General features: G+C 37.6%; 1 pseudogene; it reads left to right on the top strand.

Moving 5' to 3' along the window:
- Positions 1-1806: 1806 nt before the first annotated feature.
- LOC110338714 lies at positions 1807-3089 on the top strand (annotated as a pseudogene).
- The last annotated feature ends 10384 nt before the right edge of the window (positions 3090-13473 follow it).

Raw genomic sequence — 13473 nt, 5'->3', positions numbered from 1 at the left:
GCCTGTGCTGTAAGATCAAGAATCTACAAATGGGACCTCATAAAATTGCAATGCTTCTATAGGGCAAAAGATACTGTCAATAAGACAAAAAGGCCACCAACAGATTGGGAATGAATTTTCTGATACGGGACTATTATCCAATATATACAAAGAGCTCAAGAAGCCGAACTCCAGAAATTCATATAACCCCATTAAAAATGGGGTACAGAGCTAAACAAAGAATTCTCAACTGAGGAAACCAAAGGGCTGAGAAGCACTTGAAAAAAATGTTCAACATCCTTAATCATCAGGGAAATGCAAATCAACAGAACCCTGAGATTCCACCTCACACCAGTCAGAATGGCTAGAATCAAAAATTCAGATGACAGCAGATGATGTCAAGGATGTAGAGAAAGAGGAACACTCCTCCATTGCTGGTGGGATTGCAAGCTTTTGCAACCACTCTAGAAATCAGTCTGGCCGTTCCTTAGAAAACTGGATGTAGTACTACAGAAATATCCAGCAATACCTCTTCTGGCCTATATACCCAGAAGTTGTTCCAACTGGTAATAAGGACACATGCTCCACTATGTTCATAGCAGACCTATTTATTATAGCCAGAAGCTGGGAAGAACCCAGATGTCCCTCAACAGAGAATTGGATACAGAAAATGTGGTACATTTATACAATGGAGTACTACTCAGGTATTAAAATCAATGAATTTATGAAATTCTTGGGCAAATGGATGTATCTGGAGGACACCATCCTGAGTGAGGTAACTCACTCACAAAAGAATTCACTTGATATGCACTCACTGATAAGTGGATATTAGCCCAGAAACCTAAAATACCCAAGATATAATCTCCAAAACATAAGAAAGTCAAGAAGAAGAAAGACCAACATGTGGGTACTTCATTCCTCCCTAAAATCGGGAATAAAATACCTATGGAAGAAGTTGCAGAGACAAAGTTTGGAGTTAAGATGAAAGGATGGGCCATCCAGAGACTGCCCCACCCAGAGGTCCATCCCATATTAAGCCACCAAACTCAGACACTATTGCATATACCAGTAAGATTTTGCTCAAAGGACCCTGATACAGCTGTCTTGTGTGAGGCTATGCCAGTGCCTGGCAAATACAGAAGTGGATGCCCACAGTCATCTACAGGACAGAACACAGGGCCCCAAATGGAGGAGCTAGAAAAATTACCCAAGGAGCTAAAGGGGTCTGCAACCCTAGAGGTGGAAGAACAATATGAACTAATCATTACCCCCAGAGCTCGTGTCTCTAGCTGCATATATATCAGAAGATGGCCTAGTCAGCCATCATTGGGAAGAGAGGCCCCTTGGTCTTGCAATCTTTATATGCCCCATTCAGGGGAACACCAAGGCCAATAAGTGGGAGTGAGTGGGTAGGGGAGTAGGGCCGGGGGAGGCTATAGGGGTCATTCAGGATAGCATTTGAAATGTAAATGAAGAAAATATCTAATAAAATAATTTTTAAGAAAAAGAAAGAAAGCAGGTATTGTAAGCTCCAGAGAGCAATCCAGTAAGCCACATTCCTTCATGCCTTCTGTTTCAGTTCTGGAATCCTGGTTTCTGATCTGAGTTCTCGTCTTGACTTACCCCAATGGACTTGATACAGGACGTGGAAACCAGATAATCACCTTCCTTCCCATATTGTTTTTGGTCATGTTATTTATCACGAAAATAGAAATAAGAGTAGGACTTCTGGCTTCTGTGGTTCCTTCAGAATATATACACAAATATGAAGATGTGAAGTTAGGATTCAAAAGTAAGAAATAACATATATCTTTCCCAACTTGCAAGATGGTAGAAGAAAGGTCTGAGAAGTTTTATACAAAAGAGAAGAAACCTGCAGCAAAGAAGTGTAAAGGAGATGTTGCTGCTGCTTGTGCCCTAGCCACTGGTACAGCAAAAAAGGGTGACCTTAAGGTTTAAAAGCCCAGGAGGAAGAAGCCCCATTGCAGCCAAAACCCTGTCCTGGTTAGAGGAATTGTCAGCTGTTGTGGATAGCCCTGGGGCTAATTATATTTGATATTAATTCTGTTCTCCTGTGAATGGCTGCAAGCAAGGGATGAGTCAGCACTCAGGTGATTGCCTGTAAACCTGCTTCCTACCTTAATTTTTACAATAAAGGAGAGCTGATGATTGGGCAGATAAAGGGAAGTTGGAGCAGAAGGTGGAGAGAGAAGACACAGAGGAGGAAAAAGAAGAAAAACAGAGCAGAAGCACATGGCCTGGAGAAACCACAAGTTATAATGGATCTCATAGATATAGAAGATGGTAGTGTAGTAAAAGATCTGCCCGATCTATGTGCACAACATGCATTCATATTAACTGAGTTGTGTTTTCATGGCTGGGGCATGTTTGGGTTGGAGATTTACCACAACAGGCAGGTACTTCTGATCTGCTTCAGAAAGGTCTTCTACAAAAGGAAATACTCAAACTAACAATCGATAGCCAAATCCAAGGTTGAAAAGAACAAAAACTGGAAGATCCTTGGTACTGTCACAAAAACAGTTGGTGGAGACAATAATAGTGGTACCATGTTGTTGAAGCTTTGAAAAGTGCCTAGGTTCAATCCTACTGAAGATGTGCCTCTGAAACTGCTGAGCCATGGCAAAAATCCCTTCAGTCGGCACACAAGAAGGCTGGACTTAGCATCTCTCCTGGGACTGTCCTGATCACCCTCACTGGGTGCACAATGCAATGTTTTCCTGAAACAGCTGGGCAGCGGCTTGCTCCTTGTTACTGGACGTTTTGTCCTCAATCCAGTCTTTCTGTGCAAAACACACCAGAAGTTTCTCATTGCCATATCTAGAAGAGTTGGTATCAGAGAGGTTAAAATCCCAAAATACCTGATTGATGCTTACTTCAAGAAGAAGCAGTTGCGCAGGCTCAGGCATCAGGAGGGCGAGATTTCCTTCCTGGAGGAGAAATAGGGTATTACAGAGCAGTGCAAGACTGATCAGAAAACTGTGGAATTGCAGATGTGGCCAAAGGTCAAAGTGGTTAGTCAGCTCCTAGGTTACCTGCAATCTCTGTTGTCCCTGACAACCAGGATGTATCCACACAACGGAGTGGTCTAAATTACTAACAACGTAATTAAACAGCTTTATATGTTAAAACAATGGCTACAAAAACAACAAAAATAAACAATAAACAAACAATAAACAAGCAACCCCAACATATGACTACAGATCTGTAATATACAAATATATTTATCCATCCACTTATCAATAGTTTGTTTCTAGTGCTATAATTATCAACATTTTTGTATTTTCTAAAATGTGATGAGAGAATATCTCTATCTATCAGAGATATATCTGCTATCAGAGATATATCTCCCAGAGACATATCTGCTGATCATTATGTAAACCATAAGGTACCTCTGAAGGGGAATGTGAATTATAGTAGGAGTTATCAATGAAAATAATCCATAGGCTTTAAACTCTCTACAAGTGTCAAAGCACAAGTACAGCACTAGATATTTCCTATACTTCTCATTAGTTTCTCCAAAATATTGAGATTAATTTTTAAATGTGAACCAGAGTTTACCATTGGACCATTACTGAATTATTTTCTGTATAATCACATTCATCTGTTTATTTAATTTTCTTAGGTCCAACATAATGTGCAAATGATAGCTAGTGTATCTAGAGGTTAAACTTTCCACCAATTCCATTAAATATAAATGAAATATTATAAGTAGAAACTTTAAAAAATTATCCCTAATAAGAATTTGAAAGAATATGAGGTTTTACATTATCTGTGTAAAATTAGACTTTCAGCATTCCAAGGTTTAGGTGTGTTCCATTAACAGAAGATATCTTTGTCAAAAACAAAATGCTATAGGGCTGATTAGGGTCTATTGAGGGAAAACTCTGGTTAAGAGAATAGGATATCTGGCCTGTATAGAGACTTAACACTCCGGTTGGTCCAGGTTAGTCACTTGGCTAAAGGATTGTCCTTTGGAAGACAGGCTCACCATAAGCTATGAGAAAGACACGGTGAGAATAACTAATTCCTTAATGGGCTACTGGATCTCTCCTTTCCATAATACCAACCCCTAGTTCAGTAGTTTACAGGTCATAGCCATGCCGCTTGCAAGTCTGCCTGATTTTTCTGAATTATTTGGAATAGTGTATCCTCTCTTTTGTTTTTCTATTTCTTTTATGAGCATACTTTCCCCAACACTTCGAGTTTCCAATATTGTGTTCTTCCTTACTCTTTTTCTATAGCCTTTCTTCCTGCCATGGGACCATTTGTCTACCATATGCCTGACCTTCCTGCAAACTTCAATGAGATAGCCTTTCATCCTTCATTCTATTCTATTTTCCTCCTGCCAAGTGCAGCTTACCTACCATGGGAGGGCTAGTCCTTTAAATATTAAAGTATGTTTCTTAAAGCTTCTATTTGAGTCTATTAATAAATTCTTTTATTAATGAAACTAAAACAACCCCCCCAAAAGTCCCACTAAAAACTTGTAACAAAGATGACTATCAACAGTATCAAATCAGTGACAAGATGTAGTCTGTAATATTAAGATTAGCTCTGCTTCCTGGGTTCTGGATCCAAGCAGATATGCAAATATCATAAACTGTCTTGATCTCCAGCAAAAGGATGTAGATTTATTATTTTTCTTGTCCCAAACTTCCCAGAATACTCATTCAGTTGCATGTGGTTACTAGAGTAAGAGGATCCTAGAACTCAGCCCAAATAATTGTTCTTCTTAAAGTAGACATTGGTTGTTAGGGGGAGAACAAAGAATATCAGAACCTCACACATTAACTTTAAAATTTGAATAAACTCATATCTGAATGTTTTCAGTATTTTCAGTTGAAATAACATCCTGTACTACTGGCAAGATTATCTTTCCTGACACCAGCTTTGCTTTTAAGAAATCCTTGAATGAAGAATTATAGTCATTTGTTTTGGATGTGGCTCAGAGATTTGTTAATACTAGAAGATCTGAATTTAATATACAGTGATAATGTGACTGATGTATTTAGCTTAATATTGGGTAGCCTCATTACCAAAAAATCATTTTTAAAATTCCCACTGTGTTTCAATATAATGCCTTAAAAATTTATGTAAGAATTTATCTGGATTCTTCTAAGGTATTCCACACTATTAATGTATTATTTTCATTAATAATCATTAACAATTTTTAGCAGTTACTGGTTGCAGCAGATCTTCAAGGGGGTGCTTATATATATTTTTTTTACCAGAAAACTAGCAACAAGGAAAGTTTAATTTTGTGCTGTAAGATTTCACTTCACAGTGCATTACAAGAAACTTTCTCATTTTGATTTTAAGATAGAAAAACGGAGGACTTTCTGTTATCCATTGATCATGAATCAACTCCCTCTACTCTTATTACTTTGAATTGAAATTTCAATACTTTCTAATATTCCCTCCTACAGAAAAATCATGCTTCAGTCTGAATCACATTAATATCACTCAAACACCCAAGAAAAGGGAAACAGTTTGAGTAATACCATAAAACTAAGTAAATCTACTTTTCTTTCATGGGTATACAGATGAAAAGATACATAGACAGACAGACAGGCAGACAGACAGACGACAGATGCATATGTAATACATACATACATACATAAACACACACATACATACATAGATACATAGATACATAGAAAACCGAAATATAGATACATAGATAGATGATAAGATAGGTACGGAGGTAGATAAATACATAGATGATAGATAGATAGATAGATAGATAGATAGATGATTAAACCTTTGAACAAGCTACAGACAATCTTACTATCGACAGTAATAGTCATCAGAATATCCTTGCTAATGCTCATTCTTTTTTTTTTTAACTTATTTTATTAGATATTTTCTTCATTTACATTTCAAATGCTATCCTAATGCTAATTCTATACATCCTCATTCTCAGGGATGGTACAAAAAGTTTAAGTTGGTATCTGTTCATGTAGTGAGTTACAGTATAGGAATAGTATCATGGACTACGGGGAAAAATCCTTTATAAATGTGTATAAAGTATAACTAATATCCACACATGAACAGATGTTTTACAATATACTGGGCAGCAAGTGGCAAATCAAACAAACAAATGAGATCAAAGCAGTATTAACAAAATATACCTGTTGATTCCAAATGAAAATACTCTCTCTACCCCTTAAGGATATGTGCTAAGCTAGCATCCTTTAACTAGTTGTCAGTCAGTAGCTAAAACATGTGAAAATGTAAACAAATCATGGAGAACTGCTTTTTAATGGTTCTATCCAAAGTATATTGCATTCTGTCTGTCTCTGTCTCTGTCTGTTTGTCTCTCTGTCTCTGTGTGTCTCTCTCTCATAGAATAAATCACAAAGTGTTTTTGATGTGACTTATGGTTTTTCATTTTACTATTTCTTTCCTTTGTATGTCTTCATGAATGTGAATGCATGTTCATATGTATGGAGGCCTATGAATGTGTGGGCATGTGAATGAATGCACATGGGGGAAGCAAGAGGCTGATGTCCTGCATGTAGGTCAACATATTAGAAAATAGCCTTTTCCGATGAAAATACAGGTGTCTCTTTTCTGAGGCACATCTGGAAGCCTAGGCTGGTCTGTTTCTTCTAGACTGGTTGGCTACTCTCTCTTTGTTTCTACTGGTTTGTTTTATCCCCTCTCCTTCCAGGCTTCTAAGCATATCTGAGGGTCTTACAGAGCCAAACACTGGTACACTGGTCTTCATGCCTTTTTCATAGTGCTTCATTATGTCATTGCCCCACTCACTAGTTTTAAGACAACTCTCTGACAATAATTTAATGGTCTAATAAGATGTTTATTTAGTGTGAACATCAGAATATTTTTAATAGTTAATAGGAAAAGAATGGACTTTCTGTATAATTATGAATAGGTCATGAAAAAAAACATTTGGCTCATACTAATAAAATGGGCACAATAAACAACTGTAAACACTAAACGAGATAAGGTCGATGTTTGGTGACATTGAAAGTCACAGAGGTAGACATTATCTGTACCTAACGTATTTCAGGTTGAGTAATTGTGCTCGCATGAAAAGGTCTGGAGAATATTTGAAAGAAAAAAAAACATTTAAGTTATATTTACAAATGAAAAGAAATTTTGTCAGTTCAGATGATGAAGGAGGTACAAAAGGAAAAGAAAGTCCTGCCTGACTGAACAAAACAAGGTTCTTCTCAGACTATTTTAGACTAAGGGATTTTAGAGACTAAAGATTTAAGATACTTATAAAAGAATAGATTGTAATAGTTGAAATAGTAAGGATGAATAAGGATATCAATTGGATTCTACTCAATGTGAGAAAAATCTGGCAATATTTCAAAGGTAATGATGGTGAAAACTATATGTGCAAAAAGAAAGAATTCTGAGGATTTTCAATCCAGGAATATTTACCTCATGTGGAAATGATAGTCTCTGGGACAGCCAGCTATTTCACAGGACATAAAGATCTGCCATGGTGGGAAGAAACAGATCAGCCTCCATATTTTTTGGTGTGAAGATGTATGCTTCATGAGATTAGCAAATGCCTATTATTATATTATTCTTTATCATGCTATTAAATATTCATGACCTCATGCCACAGAAGAAACAGTACCAAAAGAGAGAAAAAAAATTCCAGCACCAATGAGCTTAAGCAGTAATGCCAAAGGCAAAAAGAAGGAAGTAGACTGACTTTAATCTGTATTTAAAACTAACATTCATGGCTATAAAAATAAGAAGAAAATATGCTACCACCAAGTCCCATTTTTAACAGATCTACTTATGGCATAAATATGGTGATTATGTAAATATTAGCGTGTAATTATTCTTTACTGACTAGTTTTGTTCTCACTTTGTTAAAATGAATCCATGCAATGTGGAGAGCTATTGATTACATTTGGATTAATTTTTTTCTTAAGAATAAATGTTTATGAACACTCTCTCACAGGGTTTTCATAGTATGGACATTTTCTTTTTGATGTCACTGTCTGCAATTGCTTTGAAACAGAGAACAAAGGGGTCCCAATGCAGATATAACAGACAAATACTTGTTGTTTCTTAATGAAACTTTACAATGAAGTCCATTTTATTTGGCCCTAGTTCCTCTGAAGACATCTACTGTAGCTTCTTGAAATCTTGCTTCATGAGTGATTCGCCTTATAACCCAACCTTGCTTTGAGTCTGTATTACAGAGTTATCCAATTCTACATGGAGGGCATCTGAGAAGTCTTGCTTTACACTTGCCTAGTACATAGGAAAGCAGATCTTTCGTCCTGGATTTTGACATTCAGGACTCCTTCTTCAGTAATCTTTCAGACTCTTGAACATGCTGAAATTGAAGGTTAAGAGTATTGATCTAGTCTGATAATGTTGCCATCATTACTAGGGGAATGAATAACAGATGTATAGTAAAAGCAACTTTTATTAGACAGACATAATTATCAACTAGGAGGCTTACTGCTGAATGAACTCACCATTTCTAGTTGTTTTGGAACTCTGGATAGCTAATTTAACTCAGCTATTTGGGCTCAAAACCTCTCTCTAAGCTGATTGGCTTCTCTTGGCTTCTCTCTCAATTGCTCTTCTTGGTCCCAAACTAAATCTGGCAATTTGTTCTAATCTTCTGACTCATTCTCATTCTCTGGCTCATTCTGTATCCATCTATGTCTAGCTTGTTCTCTCTGTAACCTGTCTATAAAACTGTCCCAGTAAAACTCCCCCCACACCACACTTTTTTTTCTCCCTGCTTTTCTATTAAATAACCTCTTTTTCCTACTCTGGTGTCCTGAGAGTTGGGCATATCCTATCCTTGACACATTCTGTCAAATCTTTCTCTGATTCATCACTTTGTCTGTGGCTGCTTCCCTCTATAAAGTAACCTAAATTTCATTGTTTGGGACTGAAGGTATGTAAAAAAAGGGGCTGTCTTTACTCCACCCAGAAGGATTAAAGATAGGTGGTATATCTGAATTCCAACAGGACCACAGACCTAGACAGTCTTTGGATGGGATCCTTGCCAAACCAGCCATGATACTAGACTAAATTTTCTCTACATCTTCTATTGTGATGTAAATAGTAATAGTATAGCTGACATTTGAAGGCTTCTTTTATAAATAGGCAAGAAATAAGCATTCATACACAATTTACTATAATTCTTTTCTTATAAATCACAATTATTTCTTTATACATACATGTAATTTTAATTTAAATATAATTATATCACCTTCACCCTTCTGCTCCATCCAGGGCCTCCCAAGTCCCCTTGACTAAAGTTATTTGATTGATTGATTTTCTATTCTCATCAGCATGTCTACTTCATGACTTTGTTTACACAGCCCTTAAAGGAGACTGTTTCGCAGCAGATTCCATATATATATATATATATATATATATATATATATATATATATATGAGCTATTGATGCTGTGATGTCCATTGCGACTTGGTTCACAATACCTTATTATATCTGGATTGTGTTAAGGTGTTATAATTTTTTTCTTGATGATCTCCATTTTGTAAAAAGAAGCATCTTTGATGAGGGGTGGTATCTACAATAACCTGTGGGAATAGGATGGCTATCCTGGTGCTTCTGCACCCCACTGTGAAGTGAAGCCAGAGGGCAGGACCCTACCACAGTCCCCCTGCCACACAGCCTTGTTTTCCTGCTACTGGAATACTGCACTTTTGCTTCCAACAACTACTGATTACTGTGTTTTTCCTTACTGGCTGGTGTATAAATGTTTCCTTGGATCTGAGAGAGTGACAACTGAGCATCAAGCATTACTCTGGTGTTCTTGGGTGGAGGAATCCCCAGCCACAGTTACGGCTATGCCTGGTCCTTCTTGCCCCCTCATCACTGACATCTTCCCTTGGACTAGGCTTTACTCTTCTCCAGTCATAGTTATTCTCTCTCTCTCTCTCTCTCTCTCTCTCTCTCTCTCTCTCTCTCTCTCTCTCTCTCTCTCTCTCATAAATCTTCTGGTACCAGGTGACCCATGATTGTTTGGGAGCTTTGCCCTAGTTGGACTTTCTGCTGTGGTCCTTGACTAGCCTCATGATGACCTAGACAGCCATCTTGTACCAACACATTCTAGTCCATTTGTGTCCTTTGGATGCCTTGGCCCTGGCAAGTGATTCCTCACCCATGGGAACTGTGTCATTATTCTTACCTCCAGGCTCGCAACTGGGATGCCTTTTGAGATCTTCAGACCCCCTATACCTTGTGCCTGCTTTAAAGGCTTCTAAACTTATATGCCTTTGCAGTCAGACATGGCACAAATACCTATTAGATAATGACTACTGACCACCTAATAGTATTTTTGATCCCATTATTACAAGGGGTCTTTACAATTATGAGAAAGAGGTTCCCCACGTTCAGGTTCAGGCTTTGTTTTATCTTTACTCCAAATCTCTCTGTTATTTCTTGTTGCAGTAACTCTCCAATCCAAATATGCCCCATTAATGAAAACACATTTAAATGAAAACATTTAAAATGAATACGTGCTGGGTGCATAGATTGGGGAGATCTACACTACATTTCTTCCACATCTATGAGCTTATGGTTTTTCTAGGCCATGTGCTTCTCTGCTTTTCTTCCTCTTTCTCCTTCTCTTCATCCTCTCCCTCTTCCATTTTCTCCTCCTTCTTTCTCTCTACCTTCTGCTCCACCTTCCCTTTTTCTGCCCAACCATCAGCTCTCCTTTATTTTACAAATTAGGGTGGATAGAAGGTTTACAGGAAATCATCTGAGTGTTGACTCATTCCTTGTTCACAACCCCTCACAGGAGAGCAGAATTAACATCAAGTATAATTAGCTCCAGGGCTATCTGCAACATTTCCCTCTTCTGTCCAATTAAAAGACTATTTTATCTCACATATATTAAATACAACTATTAACATTTTATAATTTATAAATACAATAATTATAATATAATAATTATAATTTATAAATACAAGAGATCTAACACCCAGTCCATCATCTTTGTTAACTTATTAGAACCTCTGTCATCTATCCTTTCTTAAAAGACTATAGTTCTGCACCTGGCTATGTCTTGGCTTTAGATTATATGCCATCTGAAAACCATCCACTCAAATCTGTTCCTCTCAAAGTAAAAAGCCAGGGTTGGCTAGGAGGCTATGTTGTTTTTCAACCCCATCTGAAATCCAAGGATGACTGATATTATCTCAAAATATAAAGGAAGCCTAACACAGCTTCCAAAACTCAGCCAATTTATAGAGACCACTGATCACTTGTTGGAGCATTGGTCTTCAGCCTACAGGCCAGGGTCATCTGATAGACTTAGAGAAACAGGAATATTAAGGATTAGCCTACTTTTTCTCTGCAGAATCAAGCTGTTCTAACCTGTAATTGTCTCCTTTCCTTGGACAGTATTATGTCTGTAGATGAAATGAGGCAATTCTTGCCTAGGGGCTGATTCGCCACAACTGAGTAACTCATAGATGCTCAGATTCTTATTTGAATCCAAGACAGTGAAAGCTGTCAGGAGCAGACTGGTCTCAACAACAAGTGAATAAACAACATTAAATATCATGTTCTGTGGACTTCTGACATTTTTGAAAACCAACTATCTATGTAAAGTAATCTATACTCTTCTCTGTTAACTACTCTCAGCCACTACTAATTAAAATAACTGAAAAAACCCTAACAATAAACTCAGAGCCATGAATTTTCTATTTGGCCCTTAACTCAGGCTTAAACATTTCAGGTCTGTTTATAATAACAGTAATAGAAGGACTGGGTCTAAACCCAGTACTTCAAAATTTTTAGTATCAAAGACAACCTATAATAACCACCCCCAGTCCCAAAGTTTAGGGAAGTAGGATGATAACTCTTCATAATTTCTTCAAGCTGAATATGTACACTGAGATATTTTGAAAGGAGGGGGAAGGGTAGGGAGAAGGGGGGAGTTGGTTGGCCTTAGGAAGGCCACACTAATGATTTTATTTGTCTCTGGTGTCTTTATCCTGACTGGATCTGAATGAAAAACTAAGACATCAGGAGTTCAGCTAGGTCAGTTCATCATGTCTGACAATGAAATTTACCAAGGTTCTATATTCTGTTATATATAAATCTCAAAACAAAATTTCAGAATGATCAAAATTTTAGATAACTTTTTGGTTTGATTTTCTGGAATCTAGGCTCAGGGGGTCTCCCTCTATCAAATCTGATTCATATAACTCTGAAAGGTGTAAGTACCTTAATAACCTTTAAAAAAACACAAACATAAAACCTTTTCCCCAAATCAGTATATCCTTCAGCCAATAACCAGGAAAACCTGCAGCTTTCCCTCTGTCCCAGAAGAACAATAAAACAACCGCAATACTAAAAATCACACACGCTTTAGCCTATTTAAGCCTTTCTAATTTGTAGTATCAGGATATTAACCCAAAATTCCAGTGGAGTCCACAATAGAGAGTGTGAGTCTCCTGCAGACTTTTTTATACCATCTTTAAAACAATTGATTCACACTTCTACCTATACCTGCTTATAAGAGGAATCTTGTCAAACCAGGATTTAAACCCAAAATTCCCATGGAGCCCACGTTAGACAGCATATGAGTATCCTGTAAGACTTATGGAGCAATATATTTGTATACCATCTTTGAAGCAATAAAGTCAAACTTCCACTAATATCTGTCTATAGGAAGCAGATTGTTTTTAATTGTTAAGCTCTCTGCCTAGTGCAGCCATCCTGTTATGTGATCTGTCTGTTGTGCTCTCTACCAGGAGACACAGATATTTATTTAATTAATACCTATTATAATATATGTGTGCTATGCTCTCTACCTGGAGCCACAGACTTCTATTAATTAATACCTGTTCATAGCAGGCAATTAACACTGCTCTTTCTACTTGGAGTCAGTGACTAATATTCCCTATCTAGTTCCAAACTGCAGGTGAAAATTTCCATCTTTGGTCCAGAGCCCTTTGTTTCCTGATTCTTTATTCACAGGAAGAAGAAGCCAAGTGTAAAAAGACCTGCATTTTCTGTGTCCCTGTTTGGGGGTGGGGCAGGCGGGGTGTGGAGCAAAGGATATGGGGAAGCAAACACAGAAAGGCTCACTTGGGTATAGATGCCTCTCTGCCATTCTCTGTAGGCCCCTCAAATCCAGTCAACTTCAAATCAACAGTGCTGCAGCCTATATCACTGCCCAATCTCCAATCAGGGTTTGGGGGGGCAGTGGATTTTTATTTCAGGTTAGTTGAGTTCAAATCAATATTTTGTTGAGATAAATCTCCAACCCAATATGCCTGGGCAATGAAAACACAACACAATTAATATGAATACATGCTGTATGCCTAGACTGGGCAGAACTACTGCTATACTACCATCTCCTCCATTTATGAGATCCCTTATAACTTGTGGTTTCTCCAGGTCATGTGCTTTTGCTCTGCTTTTCTTCATCCCCCTCCTCTGTGTCCTCTCTGTCTCCCATTTTCTCCTACTTCCCT

This window comes from Mus pahari, chromosome 22, assembly GCF_900095145.1.
Source record: "Mus pahari chromosome 22, PAHARI_EIJ_v1.1, whole genome shotgun sequence".
Lineage (NCBI taxonomy): Eukaryota > Metazoa > Chordata > Mammalia > Rodentia > Muridae > Mus > Mus pahari.
Note: the sequence above shows the minus strand (reverse complement) of the source record. Positions and strands in the feature narration are given on the sequence as shown.